Below are 15,414 nucleotides of genomic sequence, written 5' to 3'. Positions count from 1 at the left end.
AGTACCGGCACGTCCGATCGCTCTCGCGTCCCAAGCGGAACTGGTACTCAGGTGGACAATAATACCGACAAACATGCTGGACATGCCCTTAACACATCATTGGGCTACAATGGAAGCTGCAGTAGGGGCGTCAAGTTCAAAAACTGGAAAAAAACTGGAAACGTTTAGGATTTCAAGCAACCTACACTAATACAATGAATGTGGTAAACATAGCAATGATCGGCGAAATGTTGGCTGCCAATTTAATATCTTCCAACTGCTGCCACCATGCTTTCTATGTAACCATTGGAGGTAGGGAGCAGTGAAAGAAATAAAAGTACTATGGGTGGCATAATTACACATGAAAGCAAGGATACCACACCTCACATGGGTATATTAATGAAAGGGCTCATCTAACTGCAAGAAAGATGGGCACTATAACAATCTGCATTATTACCGTAAAACATCAGACAAATGAATTACACACTGAATTAAGTGTTTAAACTTTTAATAAGTGGGCAAAAGGACTGTATTTATGAAATACAGCCTTGTCACATGTGGGTGGACACTTTTAAAGCATAACATGGCACTGTATCAGGGGTACGGCCAACGACTGCGAATCAAAAACGATTAGTGATTTAAAGAAAGAGCGTGGAAAAATAAATACAGTCACCAGCAGAATCGCCAAAGTGTATGATGCAAACACGTAGCTGGCTGTGAGCGCTAAACCTGTGCAGTTATATCCTGACGTAAGTTAACTAGCCTCACATCGTCCTCTAGTCACTGCACAGGTGGATCATTCTTACCATTCTTCTCTGATGTGGATATGGAGGACGTCAGCAGTAGCGGCTCGAGATTCTAAGGCCAGTTCTACCTCTGTACTCAGTTCTAATGTGGACATGTCTTTCTGTGGGACACCTCAACAGGAAGAGGACTCCCTTCAGTGTCTCCTACCCTCGTGAATTTTGTCATGGTTCACCAATGATGGCTGTTGTGTGGAGGAAGGCTGGAGAGTTCTTTCACTCTGTTATAGGTTTCTATCCTCGGCCAACCGTAGTGCTTACACAGAGATATGCGTAGGAAAGCGCAACTTCCACAGAAATAATTACTGTGAGCCAATCAGGTTCCTTCTTGCTAGGAGTTCAAAAGATGATTCTTTCATGGTGTGGCTGCAGAAAAATTGCCAATTCCACTCTCTGCTATTCTGAGGGCTACACGTGGTATTCAGATTTTATCTTTCCTAAAAGAATTTCTTCTATCGTCTTGCAGAAAGCAATTTTATGTCCGCTGCTGTATGGATATCGGACGTAGCGGATTCTCAACCTTCTACCCGTTTTGGAGGGCTATTTTCAGTTCTGAGATTCTAACTTCCATGTCCAGAGCCACCCAGAGAGTTCCCAAGGCTGCAAAAAATAACACATCTCCATCACCTTAATAAGAGGAAAGGAGCAGATGAAGTAATTAGATGTGCAATCATTGGCAGTAGTCAATATTATCGGCCGTTATGATGCAGTGTTAAAGGATCGATAGTACTATTGGGACGTCCATATTTCAATATAAAATATGATGCACGACAGTTCAGTGATGAACTACTATGTATTATCAATTTCTCCTCATCTTCAAACTGAATGCCACTGAAACTATCCTGAGATTAATTTGTAGCATAAGTTCATCAAAGACTTTTTTGCTGGTGTATGAGTAATAATTTCGTTCCTTTTCTTTTTTTGTTTTGTTTCGCATGCTCATCAAGTGACAAATTTCATGTCACTGGTGGAAATGGTTAACATGAGCCAGGTGATAACATGAAAATGCAGAGGATCACTTACGCACGGGCCTCCTAACGTTCATTAACTTGGAGAACATATAATGAAAGAGAAGCACTACACAGGGTGTCCCAAAATAATGTATACACTCTTTGAAACAGAATATCTCTTTAATTAAAGGAGACAGAAATACACTTTTTTTGGGTAATAATTTAGATGGCGGGGTGAAAAACATGGCAATGCTTTCTTTTCTTTTTCAGGATTGTCAGCAATCATGGCGTTATCATTTCTACAAGGGAAATGGGTGCTAAGGCGTTACTGAAAAACAGAGAATGTGAGTGTGGTACGCCGACGTTGGAGAACTGAATTTCGAGCACCACCACCGACAAGAGTAACAATTACAAGAATCAGAGATAAGTCTGAAGTCGAAGGAACGGTGCACGATTTCAAGAAGGAACATAGCAGACGAAAGAGAAGTTTAACAGACAATGAGAGCGTTGATGCGGTAATCCAGGCATACACACGATCCCCGAAGAAATCTGTGAGGCAATGCTCTCGTGAGACTGGGATCTGCTGAAGCAGTGTTCATAGACTCTTGCGGTCTCATAACTTTAAGCCTTACTTTCCAAGACTTCTCCATGTTCTTAACGAGGACGATTCTGATAGGCGAAGCATATTTTGTTAGTGGTTCATAAACAGATGTGAAGAGGAGAAACGTTTATAAGATCGAATTCTTTGGTCAGATGAAGCGACGTTTGAACTTGATGGAACAATTAACCGCCATAACTGCGTGTACTGCGCCAGGGAGAATCCATACGTAACTGAGCAAAGGTACGTTGATCTATTAGGAGTAACGGTCTGGTGTTGTCTGTTTTCCAGATGGTTAATCGGGCCGTACTTCTTTCACAACACTGTCACGGGCGACTTGTACTTGGAAATGTTGGAAATCGGAGCTCTTATCGTTGAGTTTGGAAATGAAGATTATTACTTTCAACAGGATGGGGCGCTACCTCACTTTCACCTGGACGTGAGGCATTTCTCAATTGTACATTCCATGCCAGATGGATAGGATGAAGAGGGAGTGTGGAGTATCCTACTCGATCTCCAGATTTAACTCCTCTAGACTTCTTTCTGTGGGGTTCTCTCAAGAACACAGTCTACGCTGCGAGACCACACACACAGGATGATCTTAGAGAGCAAATTGAGCAAGCCTGTGATTATATTCCGTTGGAACCAATGAAGTTGTTGTCCACGGTGTATTGTGATGGACGGACGCCAGTTTGAACAAATAGTTCAAATTGCTCTGAGCACTATGGGACTTAACATCTGAGGTCATCACTCCCCTAGAACTTAGAACTACTTAAACCTAACTAACCAAAGGACATCACATAGATCCTTCCCCTAGGCAGGATTCGAACCTGCGACCGTAGCGGTCGCGTGTTTTCAGACTGTAGCGCCTAGAACCGCTTGGCCACAACGGCCAGCCAGTTTGAACATTTACCACCTTAAGTCGGCCCGAGAGCACCTAACACCACTAAAATTGCTTTTCTAACGCTTTTCATTAAAGAGATGTTCAGTTTCAAAGAGTGTATACATTAATTTACTACACCCTGTATATTACAATACTACACACGCACATTCCAATTATTTTTTCACTGCTCATGAATTAAGGCAATACCATGATAATATTACATGCTCATGGACGGCTTCTATTCAAAAGCCAAGTACACTCGAATTCAATTTATTACAATTAGTTACTGCACCCACACTTTCTCTGTTACAATAGCAAATCATTCTTTCTGTTATGAACATATCCTACTATATAGTTCATCACACTGAACATCAAGAATAATAAAAATACATTGACGTTTATAGTAAGCCATGTACATTACAAACAAAACATAATGATAGCAAATTGTCCCACACTTGTGTTACTGTATGATTATGTGGAAGTACGAAGTTGTAAGTTCTCAAGATACACAATCGTGAGTACATTTAACCTGTTTAAATGGTAATAAAATATCATGAATACGAAAACAGTAGATAAATTCTCATATACAAACACTTGCGTTATTGTATAACCGCAATGAGGTACGTATTGATAAATAAGTGTCATAACCGCGACGTGAGACATAGTGTGAAACAGTTAGCAGCACAATTACAGTAGGCCTTCATAATAGATATTATAAAGTCAGAAAGATGCATGTATTACTACAACGCTGATGGTGTGTGACAGAATTACTGTGTAAGTATGAATATAAATGTTAAATAACAAACGCAAGCAAACTCACCTGCCAGTTTAGCCGAGAGTGTTAATGCGCTGCTTCCTGGACTCGGGTATGCGCTCTGGCCCTGGATCGAATCCCCCCAGTTGATTAATGACGAGGGCCAGTGAGCTGGCCAGCCTGGATGTGCTTTTTAGGTGGTTTTCCACATCCCACTAGGTAAATACTGGGCTGGTCCTCATGTCCTGCCTCAGTTACAGACTCGCGGGATTATGGTACAGCACTATTTCATAGCTTACACTAGATGCGGACAGTTGGGGTACACTAATTCTGTCCCAGGGGATACGGGGTGGCGACAGGAAGGGCATTCGACCATCCTTCAACACTAACATCGCCAAAATCCATAGTAACAAGGCCGACCACGCGTTGCAGTGGGACAAAGACCCCGAGCAAATGATAATGAAATGCAAGCAAACTGCTACACTGCTGATGGTGTGCATCAAAAGACTGATAACTGTTGGTCGGGCCGAAAGTCCAGTCTTTATAACAGCACAAAACAAACATTCATTTCACTCTCCTATGGCAAATACACTGTTCATCACACAAATTGTTCTTATGAAAAGTTCGACACATGGGATATCCTGGACGTGGAAGAGTATTTACAGTTTCTGTAGTTCTTCCCACAGAACCGCGACACGACTAGTAATCCCAATTTAGTCGCTTATCCAGGTAATAGATGGTACACCTCGATCATGATCAACGGGCTAGCTAGCGTAAAGATCATGTCCATAGCCTGCATTTGACGGGAACTGATTCCTTCCGATATGACAGACAGTGTCCATCACAGTGAAGTTCACAAGTTCCCTGCTATAACTAACTCGAAGTTTAAGTAGGTAACCACGCAAGGGCTCGTATCTGTTGACAGATGACTCTTGTTAGTACATTTAGCGTAACCTAGAGAGCAACAAATAATGTGTTCATTGACAGTTCCTTGTACAATCTTCCCACAAAGGTTGACAAATGAATCAAATCGACTTAGAGACTCCCTTATAAAAGTTGTAGATGTTGATTAGATATCCTGTGCAGCTTTGCTTCATCGTTCAGTGTCCAGATCGGTGGCTGGTATTACAGCTGCCTTAAGCTGGTCGACATGCTGTAATCTCTTGTTGCGGCATCCCAGGGTAAGTGATGTGGCATTGCCCGGAGGTAGAAATGCTCAGACAAGTGTACTCCACTCGCCTGGAGATGCATTGGGCACACGCCGATAGGTATACAACTCTCGAAAGCAGGTCCCAGCCGTGGTGGAGACGGTGGAACCCGCGCGACAGGAGCCACTCTGCCAGACGTCGTCCCTTAATTCGCCAGGGAGCAAAGATTTCATCGTTTCCCGTGGATAGCTGGTTCTCTAGCCAGTTGTCTGCCTCGCCTTCTCATACATGTTGAGCTGCTCGTGCCACTGATAATGCCTCAGACGTATTACGTGTCATTAACAGACATACAGAAATAAAATTTGCATAGTAACCAATACATTAAATATCTTAATTTGATCAAACTGCTAGTAACGCACGTGGCATTCAAATATTGTGGCTCTCTGGCCTCGGAGAGTGAACAGTTAACTTACAGAACTATTCGGGAGATAAACTGATTAATTTGCAAAATTGACTACACTTCATGCCTCAGGATAATGAAAACACTAAGCTTAGGCTCTAGGGCCCTTAAATAAATGAACAACAAATGTAATATTTAATGTTTAAACATTACATTATAAAGGAATAACGGTGTATTAGTTAAACTTTTACATACCAATATTTCTAATATTCATTGGAAGCAAATGAAATTAATGCTCTGATTAGTAGTCAGAGCAGTTAACATAGGATGTGTGTGAGTGTGGTTATGAATTCCTGACGTATCCGTGAATGCTAAGCGGTATCCGCACTACTTAGTTGAGAATGCACAGTTCCGCAATTATTTGCGCGCCCTGCAGCTAACTAGAGCCCTGCGTAGCGTGTTCTGAAGTACTCCCTGATTATCATGCGTTTTACTCTCTCTCTCTCTCTCTCTCTCTCGAAAATTTCATTCTCATTACCGTCCTCGAATCCTGATAATGAATGGTCTGACTACGTCTCAGATGACTGTCCTGTAACACACATAAGACACATGAGCATGACATACACCGATCAGCCAGAACATTATGACCACCTACCTAATAGCCGGTACATCCACCTCGGCAAGGATAACAGCAGTGACACGTTGTGGTATGGAAGCAACGAGGCCTCGGTAGGTCGATGGAGGCAGTTGGCACCACATCTGCGCACACAAGTCATGTAATTCCAATAAATATCGGGGAAGGAGTTACGAATTTTATAGAAATAAGGATTTGTACGAGATTCCTTGATACGCCTCGGTTCGTTTATAACGTCATGTTTAAATGTTAATTCCTAATTTTGTTGTTCATCTCTTAATAGGCCCAAGAGCCTGAGTTTAGTGTTTTCGCCATCTATAGGCCGTGGATTGGAGATAAGCTTCTAAATTAATCAGTTTATCCCATGAATAGTTTTGTAACATTTGAAGGTGAAGCTGTGACACCACGTCCAATCACATCCCAGACGGGTTCGATCAGATTCTGATCTGGTGAGTGGGGGGGGGGGGGGGCAGCTCAGCAATTGGAACTCGCCACTGTGTTCATCAAACCAGTCCACCAGACCCCTGCCATTGTGACATGGAGCAGTATCTTGTTGAAAAATGCCACTGCGTCGGGAAACATGATGGTCATGAAGGGTTGTACGTCGGTATCAACCCGTATACGATACTCCTTGACCGTCATAGTGCCTTGTGCCTTGCACCAGCTACACTGGACCCACGGATGCCAACGTGAATGTTCCCCAGAGCGTAATGGAACCGCCGCCAGCTTATCTCCGTCCAGCAGTACAGGTATCAAGGAGCTGCGCGCCCTGGAAGACGTCCGATTAGAGCCCTCCCATCGGCATGATGTAGAATGTATCTGGATTTAGCAGACCCTGAAATGCTCTGCCAGTGCGCCAACGTCCAGTACCAATGGTCACATGCCCATTTCGGTCACAGTTGCTGATATCGTGGTGTTAACATTGACACAGGCATGGGTCGTCGGCTGTGGAGGGTCATCGTTAAGACATTGGGTGTACTGCATGTTCAGATACACTCGCACTCTGCACAGTATTAAAGTGTGATATTAGTTCCGTCACAGTTCGTTACCTGTTCTGTTTCTACCAGTCTGCCCGGCTACGACGTCTAAAATCTCTATGAGGGGTGGTCGCCCGACATCACGATGTCTGAATGTTGTTTCACCTAAGTTTCGCCCCGTCTTGAAGACACTCATCACAGCACTTCTCGAATATCCGACAAGTCGTGTAGTTTCCGAAATGCCCTCTGGGCCATCACAACATGCTCCAGGTCAAACTCACATAGATCACGCGCCTTCCCATTTTATATGTTGACAGCACGCACACTGATGATGCCTGCACCGAGCGTATGTCTGACTAGGGTTCATTCCTCGGCAGTTGACGCTTCTATGGCCGGGACTGGTTTATATCGATAGTACGTCGGTGGTCGTAATGTTCTGGCTGATCAGTGTGTAGTTGACAACACAGGAGAGCACGAAACAATCTACCATGGTATTCATTACACCTGTAAAATGTTGATGTAGCCTGGTTATATTAACCCGACCTGTGACCTCACCTAATTTTTATTTCTTAAGTTAGAATATTCTTCCATAGATCATTTAATCTAAGCTCTAAGACCCATTCCACACAGCAGTAGCATATGCAAAATATCATTCACTTTCTATTGACGGGACTCAATTTCCTGTACGTGACGTGGTGCTTTCCAACACAGCCACTCAGTGCCTCACGCTATTGGCGCACTTTAAATATAATAAAGGAAAAAGGTCCTCACAGGCTCGGCGCACCATTGTGTCCAGCAAAAAATAATGAGCTCGGGCCATTACTGCTAACAGCAAGTGATGCTCGGTGCTTCTCACTACTGGCCTCTAATATCAAAACCTTAATATGGAAATCACCCTTACTGCGTAAGCTTATCCAGTGGTTCGTCTGATGCTTTTATCATTGTTATGTCATCTTCAAATACTGCCTCTACAGCTTAAACCGTAATGGGAAGTCGTCAACATGCAAATTATAATGAACTCCTTCGTATCATTTTCTTCTGCTCTACCTTGTACACTCACCCACGGCTGTGAGCGTGATTCTTCTCTAACAATACCTATTCAGTGATTCCCTTGACGAACGAAGTTTCGAATTATGACCCCTTAGGGTCTCAATCGCAACAACGTTATTATTTATTATTTTCCTCACTCTGTACTGTCAACATGGAAGAATTTATGGGTTATTAATTTGCCCTTGTATGACCTCTTTCTCAATACAAAGGAAACGTTTATCTTGCGCGCGCGCACACACACACACACACACACACAGTCACACACATGTCCACGCTTCTATTTCTAATTAAGTCCGACCATGATTTATCGAAATTCCAGTAACAAATGACTTCAATTATCTTCAACGTTGAGTATCATACCCCGTGAATTGATGTCACAGCCGTTCAATATCTTTACTTCCCTCTGCCCTGTTTCTACCAACTGAAAGCTAAACTGAATTATATGCCGTTGGAATGAACGCAATAGCGCATACCACTGCTTCAAGTACAGCACCACCTTAAAGAATTTGAGAAAACCAAGACTGAGAATCGCTTCCACAGTCAGGTTCCATATGATCAGGAAATTAGCACTAAGAGTATGAACTGACAAACGATTTTAGCTCTGACCTGCTGCTTCACTTCCAAGTATTCCCTTTGTTTCTATTACACCACGTACTCTCATTCCTTGAGTTGTAAGACTTGACCCCCCCATGAACCATGGACCTTGCTGTTGGTGGGGAGGCTTGCGTGCCTCAGCGATACAGATAGCCGTATGGTAGATGCAACCACAAAGGGGGGGGGGGGGGTATCTGTTGAGAGGCCAAACAAACTTGTGGTTCCTGAAGAGGGCAGCAGCCTTTTCAGTAGTTTCAGGGGTAACAGTCTCCATGATTGACTGATCTGGCCTTGCAACACTAACCAAAACAGTCTTGCTGTGCTGGTACTGCGAACGGCTGAAACCAAGGAGAAACTGCAGCCGTAATTTTTCCCGTGGGCATGCAGCTTTACTGTATGGTTAATGATGATGGCGTCCTATTGGGTAAAATATTCCGGAGGTAAAATAGTCCCCCATTCGGATCTCCGGGCGGGGACTACTCAGGAGAACGTAGTTATCAGGAGAATGAAAACTGGCGTTCTACGGATCGGAGCGTGGAATGTAAGATCCCTTAATCGGGCAGGTAGGTTAGAAAATTTAAAAAGGGAAATGGATAGGTTAAAGTTAGATATAGTGGGAATTAGTGAAGTTCGGTGGCAGGACGAACAAGACTTTTGGTCAGACGAATACAGGGTTATAAATTCAAAGTCAAATAGGGGTAATGCAGGAGTAGGTTTAATAATGAATAAAAAAATAGGAATGCGGGTAAGCTACTACAAACAGCATAGTGAACGCATTATTGTGGCCAAGATAGACACGAAGCCCACGCCTACTACAGCAGTACAAGTTTATATGCCAATTAGCTCTGCAGATGACGAAGACATTGAAGAAATGTATGATGAAATAAAATACATTATTCAGATACTGAAGGGAGACGGAAATTTGATAGTCATGGGTGACTGGAATTCAGTAGTAGGAAATGGAGAGAAGGAAACTTAGTAGGTGAATATGGATTGGGGGTAAGAAATGAAAGAGGAAGCCGCCTGGTAAAATTTTTCACAGACCACAACTTAATCACAGCTAACACTTGGTTCAAGAATCATGAAAGAAGGTTGTATACATGGAAGAACATTTCCAGGGGCAGATGTGGACTCTGACCACAATCTATTGGTTATGAACTGAAGATCAAAACTGAAGAAACTGCAAAAAGATGGGAATTTAAGGAGATGGGACTGACTAAACCAGAAGTTGTACAGAGTTTCAGGGGGAGCATAGGGGAACAATTGACAGGAATGGGGGAAAGAAATACAGTAGAAGAAGAATGGGTAGCTTTGAGGGATGAAGTAGTGAAGGCAGCAGAGGATCAACTAGGAAAAAAGACGAGGGCTAGTAGAAATCCTTGGGTAAGAGAAGATATAAGGAATTTAATTGATGAAAGGAGAAAATATAAAAACGCAGTAAATGAAGCAGGCAAAAAGGAATACAAACGTCTCAAAAATGAGATCGACAGGAAGTGCAAAATGGCTAAGCAGGGATGGCTAGAGGACAAATGTAAGGATGTAGACGCTGATCTCACTAGGGGTAAGATAGATACTGCCTACAGGAAAATTAAAGAGACCTTTGGAGAAAAGAGAACCACTTGTATGAATATCAAAAGATCAGATGGAATCCCAGTTCTAGGCAAAGAAGGGAAAGCAGAAAGGTGGAAGGAGTATATAGAGGGTCTATAAAAGGGCGATGTACTTGAATACAATACTATGGAAATGCAAGAGGATGTAGATGAAGATGAAATGGGGGATATGATACTGCGTGAAGAGTTTGACAGAGCACTGAAAGACCTGAGTCGAAACAAGGCCCCGGGAGTAGATAACATTCCCTAAGAACTACTGACGGCCTTGGGAGAGCCAGTACTGACAAAACTCTTCCATCTAGTGAGCAAGATGTATGAGACAGGCGAAATACCCTCAGACTTCAAGAAGAATACAATAATTCCAATCCCAAAGTAAGCAGGTGTTGACAGATGTGAAAATTATCGAACTATCAGTTTAATAAGTCACGGCTGCAAAATACTAACGCGAATTCTTTACAGACGAATGGAAAAACTGGTAGAAGCCGACCTCGGGGAAAATCAGTTTGGATTCCGTAGAAATGTGGAACACGTGAGGCAATACTGACCTTACGACTTATCTTAGAAGAAACATTAAGGAAAGCCAAACCTACGTTTCCAGCATTTGTAGACTTAGAGAAAGCTTTTGACAATGTTGACTGGAATACTCTCTTTCAAATTCTGATGGTGGCAGGGGTAAAATACAGAGAGCGAAAGGCTATTTACAGTTTGTATAGAAACCAAATGGCCGTTATAAGAGTTGAGGGGCATGAAAGGGAAGCAGTGGTTGGGAAGGGAGTGAGACAGAGTTGTAGCCTCTCCCCGATGTTATTCAATCTGTATATTGAGCAAGCAATGAAGGAAACAAAAGAAAAATTCGGAGTAGGTATTAAGATCCATGGAGAAGGAACAAAAACTTTGAGGTTCGCCAGTGACATTGTAATTCTGTCAGAGACAGCAAAGGGCTTGGAAGAGCAGTTGAACGGAATGGACAGTGTATTGAAAGGAGGATATAAAATTAACATCAACAAATGCAAAACAAGGATAATGGAATTTAGTCGAATTAAGTGCGGGTGATGCTGAGGGTATTAGATTAGGAAATGAGACACTTAAAGTAGTAAAGGAGTTTTGCTATTTGGGGAGCAAAATAACTGATGATGGTCGAAGTAGAGAGGATATAAAATGTAGACTGGCAATTGCAAGGAAAGCGTTTCTGAAGAAGAGAAATTTGGTAACATTGAGTATAGATTTAAGTGTCAGGAAGTCGTTTCTGAAAGTATTTGTATGGAGTGTAGCCATGTATGGAAGTGAAACATGGACGATAAATAGTTTAGACAAGAAGAGAATAGAAGCTTTTAAAATGTGGTGCTACAGAAGAATGCTGAAGATTAGATGAGTAGATCACATAACTAATGAGGAGGTATTGAATAGGATTGGGGAGAAGAGGAGTTTGTGGCACAACTTGACTAGAAGAAGGGATCGATTGGTAGGAGATGTTCTGAGGCATCAAGGGATCACCAATTTAGTATTGGAGGGCAGCGTGGAGGGTGAAGATCGTAGAGGGAGACCAAGAGATGAATACACCAAGCACATTCAGAAGGATGTAGGTTGCAGTAGGTACTGGGAGATGAAGAAGCTTGCACAGGATAGAGTAGCATGGAGAGCTGCATCAAACCAGTCTCAGGACTGAAGACCACAACAATAACATAAGAATTGGTCACTTTTTAACCTCATCACACGTGTTATATACATCGTTTCGTGTTTCGAGAGTCGCCTTCCTGAATCCGAAATGTACGGTACTGTTACATCCGCCAACGTCACCTCAGTCACTGGGTATTCAATGTCTTCCGATCTGTTGTTGAATTGTGCCACTCCTTCCAGTTGTTTCTTCCTTAAACCTTAATTGACAAGTACGTAGCTTGAAGCTGAATTCCATCTAGTGACGAAGTCAGATCCTCAGGCGCTCGCCAGTCTTTCCTCATGTTTCCTTCTCCATCACCTTCTGCTCATGGATTTCCTTCGCGGATCTGGACCGTGAACTTGATTTCCACACCGTTTTGGTTCTGATCACAGCGTCCTCCATAACGTCACCTCTCGTCTGCCCTCTCCTCTGACGTAATTAAGTTCATGGTGTGTGGGAAAATCAAATCAGCAGAGAATCTGAGCATTTGAGATGTGGTGCTGCAGACGAATGTTGAAATTTAGGTGAACTGCTAAGGTAAGGAATGTGGATGTTCTGTGCAGAATCGGAAAGTAAATTCCCATGGGGAAAACACAGACAAGAAGAAGGGACAGAATGATAGGACATTTGTCAACACATCAGGGAATAACTTCCATGGTATTAGAGGGAGCTGTAGTGGGCAGCAAATAGAATAAAAGCAACAAATGGAAATTTTCGAAGGTTGCGTATATTTTACCATAAAACAGTATAAACGGGAGATAGTAAAGTAGAAACAATGTAAAGAATGCAGAACGTAAACAATTGCAACACGTCTAACGGTTGACCAAAATGTTCTTCGTTTTTTCCAATTTAAAGGATTTGTACACACATTCAAACAACTGGTTAATGTATGGTGTTTGACCACCTGTGGCAGCAATACCTGCCTGATAACCGGGAATGCTGTGAATGATGTTTTCAGTCTCATGTTGATACAATAACGACCATTCTTCATGAAAGGCGCTCGCAAGTCTAGGAGAATTGTTGATGGATGCTGACGTGATGCAACCCGTCTCCCTAGTGCATCCCACATATGGTCTGTGGGTTTCAAAATCGGAAGAACGAGTAGGCCACGTTGTGCGTGCAGTACCTTCCGTTTACAAGAAAACATCAACCACCCTTGTTCTATGAGGTCGAGCATTATTGTCCCTCAGTACGGAGTCTGGGCCACTGCGCCTAGCAACAATCACACACGAGATTTCAAGATCTGATCACAATACCTAAGAGCAGTTAAAGCTTGCCGATTCACTTGTACAATTTCATGAAGGGTTTTTCGAATGGTCAACATCATCTCTGCCCATACTACTAGAGATCCTTCTCGATATCGGTCTTCATTCACAATCTTTGCGTAACTAAATCGTGTTCCACGTTCCCTCCATGTGCTAATCCGTCGAGAATCACTCTCCAAACTAAATCGGAACTCATCTACGTAAAGAACATTGACCCAGTGTTCGACCGTCCGTGTGACATGTTGATGCGCCACTCGAGATGTTCCCTTCAGTGAAGATGCGTCAGACGTAGACATACAGCAGGTCTTCGACAGTAAAGGCACTCTGCCGAAGCCTTCAGCACCCCGGTTGCCACGACACAATGCGTTTATTGTATGATGTGAGGGCAGATGCCAGATGCCTTGAAGTACTAACACGGTACCGTCTTCCCCTTACAGACACAGGGAGGGGAAATAGTGGTTTGTTGCTTTAATGTTGGACACCAGTATAATTAAGAAATTAGGTTGCAAGAGTTTCTATGAGATGAAGAGGTTGACATAGGAGAGGAATTCGTGGCGCGCCACATCAAATCAGTTAGCAGGCTGATGATTAAAAAAAAAAAAAAATTCTCTCCATCTATCTTCTTCAAACGTTATTGTTTCTCAGATGCTCGCAATGTTTTCTAAACCACTACTACGTTATCCGTCCTCAAACAATTCAACCTGCACTTCATGATTGTGACGGTTGATGTGTGACTGCATTTCTTTAAATTGTAACAACACTTTTATTTTCTCCTCATCTTTCAAGTTTACAGGGACGGTCCTATGCGAACCCCCATCACCACGTGACGACAACTCCTCTACTTGTTTTCTGACCTGAGGTGCATCGTCTTTCAACATTTTAAGGTCATCAATCACCTTGCGTAGTTCATCAGGTGCGCTCTTCACATCTTTAGTTGCTGTGTCTCATTTATTTTGCAAGGTCTAAGTTCTTCCCCAAGTACACTATGTGGTCAAAAGTATCCGGACACCTTGCTGAAAATGACTTACAAGTTCGTGACGCCTTCCATCGGTAGTGCTTGAATTCAGCATGGTGCTGGCCACCCTCACCCTTGATGACAGCTTCCACTCTCACAGGCATACGTTCAATCAGGTGCTCGAAGGTTTCTTGGGGAATCGCAGCCCATTCTTCACGGAGTGCTGTAATGAGGAGAGATATCGATGTCGGTCGGTGAGACATGGCACTAAGACGTCGTTCCAAAACATCCCAAAGGTTTTCTATAGGATTCAGGTCAGGACTCGGTGCAGGCAAGTCCATTACAGGGATGTTATTGTCGTGTAACCACTCCGCCACAGGCCGTGCATTATGAACTGGTGCTCGATCGCGTTGAAAGAGTCATTCGCCATCTCCTAATTGCTCTTCAACAGTGGGAAACAAGAAGATGCTTAAAACAGCAATGTAGGCCTGTGCTGTGATAGTGTCACGGAAAACGACAAGGGGCGGCCGGAGTGGCCAAGCGGTTCTAGGCGCTACAGTCTGGAACAACTCGACCGCTGCGGTCGCAGGTTCGAATCCTGCCTCGGGCATGAATATGTGTGATGTCCTTAGAATAGTTAGGTTTAAGTAGTTCTAAGTTCTAGGGGACTGATGACCACAGCAGTTAAGTCCCATAGTGCTCAGAGCCATTTGAACCAAAACGACAAGGCGTCGGTTCGCCACATTGTATAGCATGGTTCGTCACTCCACAAAATGTTTTTTCCACTGTTCAATCGTCCAATGTTTACGGTCCTTACACCAAGCGAGGCCTCGCTTGGCGTTTATCGAAGTGATGTGTGGTTTATGACAAGCCGCTCGACCATGAAATCCAATTTTTCTCGTCTCCCGTCTAGCTGTCATAGTACTTGCCGTGGATCCTGATGGAGTTTGGAATTACTGTGTGATGATCTGGATAGATGTCTGCCTATTACACACTACGACCCTCTTCAACTCGGCGGTCTCTGTCAGTCAACAGACGAGGTCGGCCTGTACACTGTTGTGCTGTACGTGGCCGTTCACTTCTCCACTTCACTATCACATCGGAAACAGTGGACCAAGGGATGTTTAGAAGTGTGGAGATCTCAAGTACAGACATAG

Source organism: Schistocerca serialis, chromosome 5 (genome assembly GCF_023864345.2).
Source record: "Schistocerca serialis cubense isolate TAMUIC-IGC-003099 chromosome 5, iqSchSeri2.2, whole genome shotgun sequence".
NCBI classification, from domain to species: Eukaryota; Metazoa; Arthropoda; class Insecta; order Orthoptera; family Acrididae; genus Schistocerca; species Schistocerca serialis.
Note: the sequence above shows the minus strand (reverse complement) of the source record.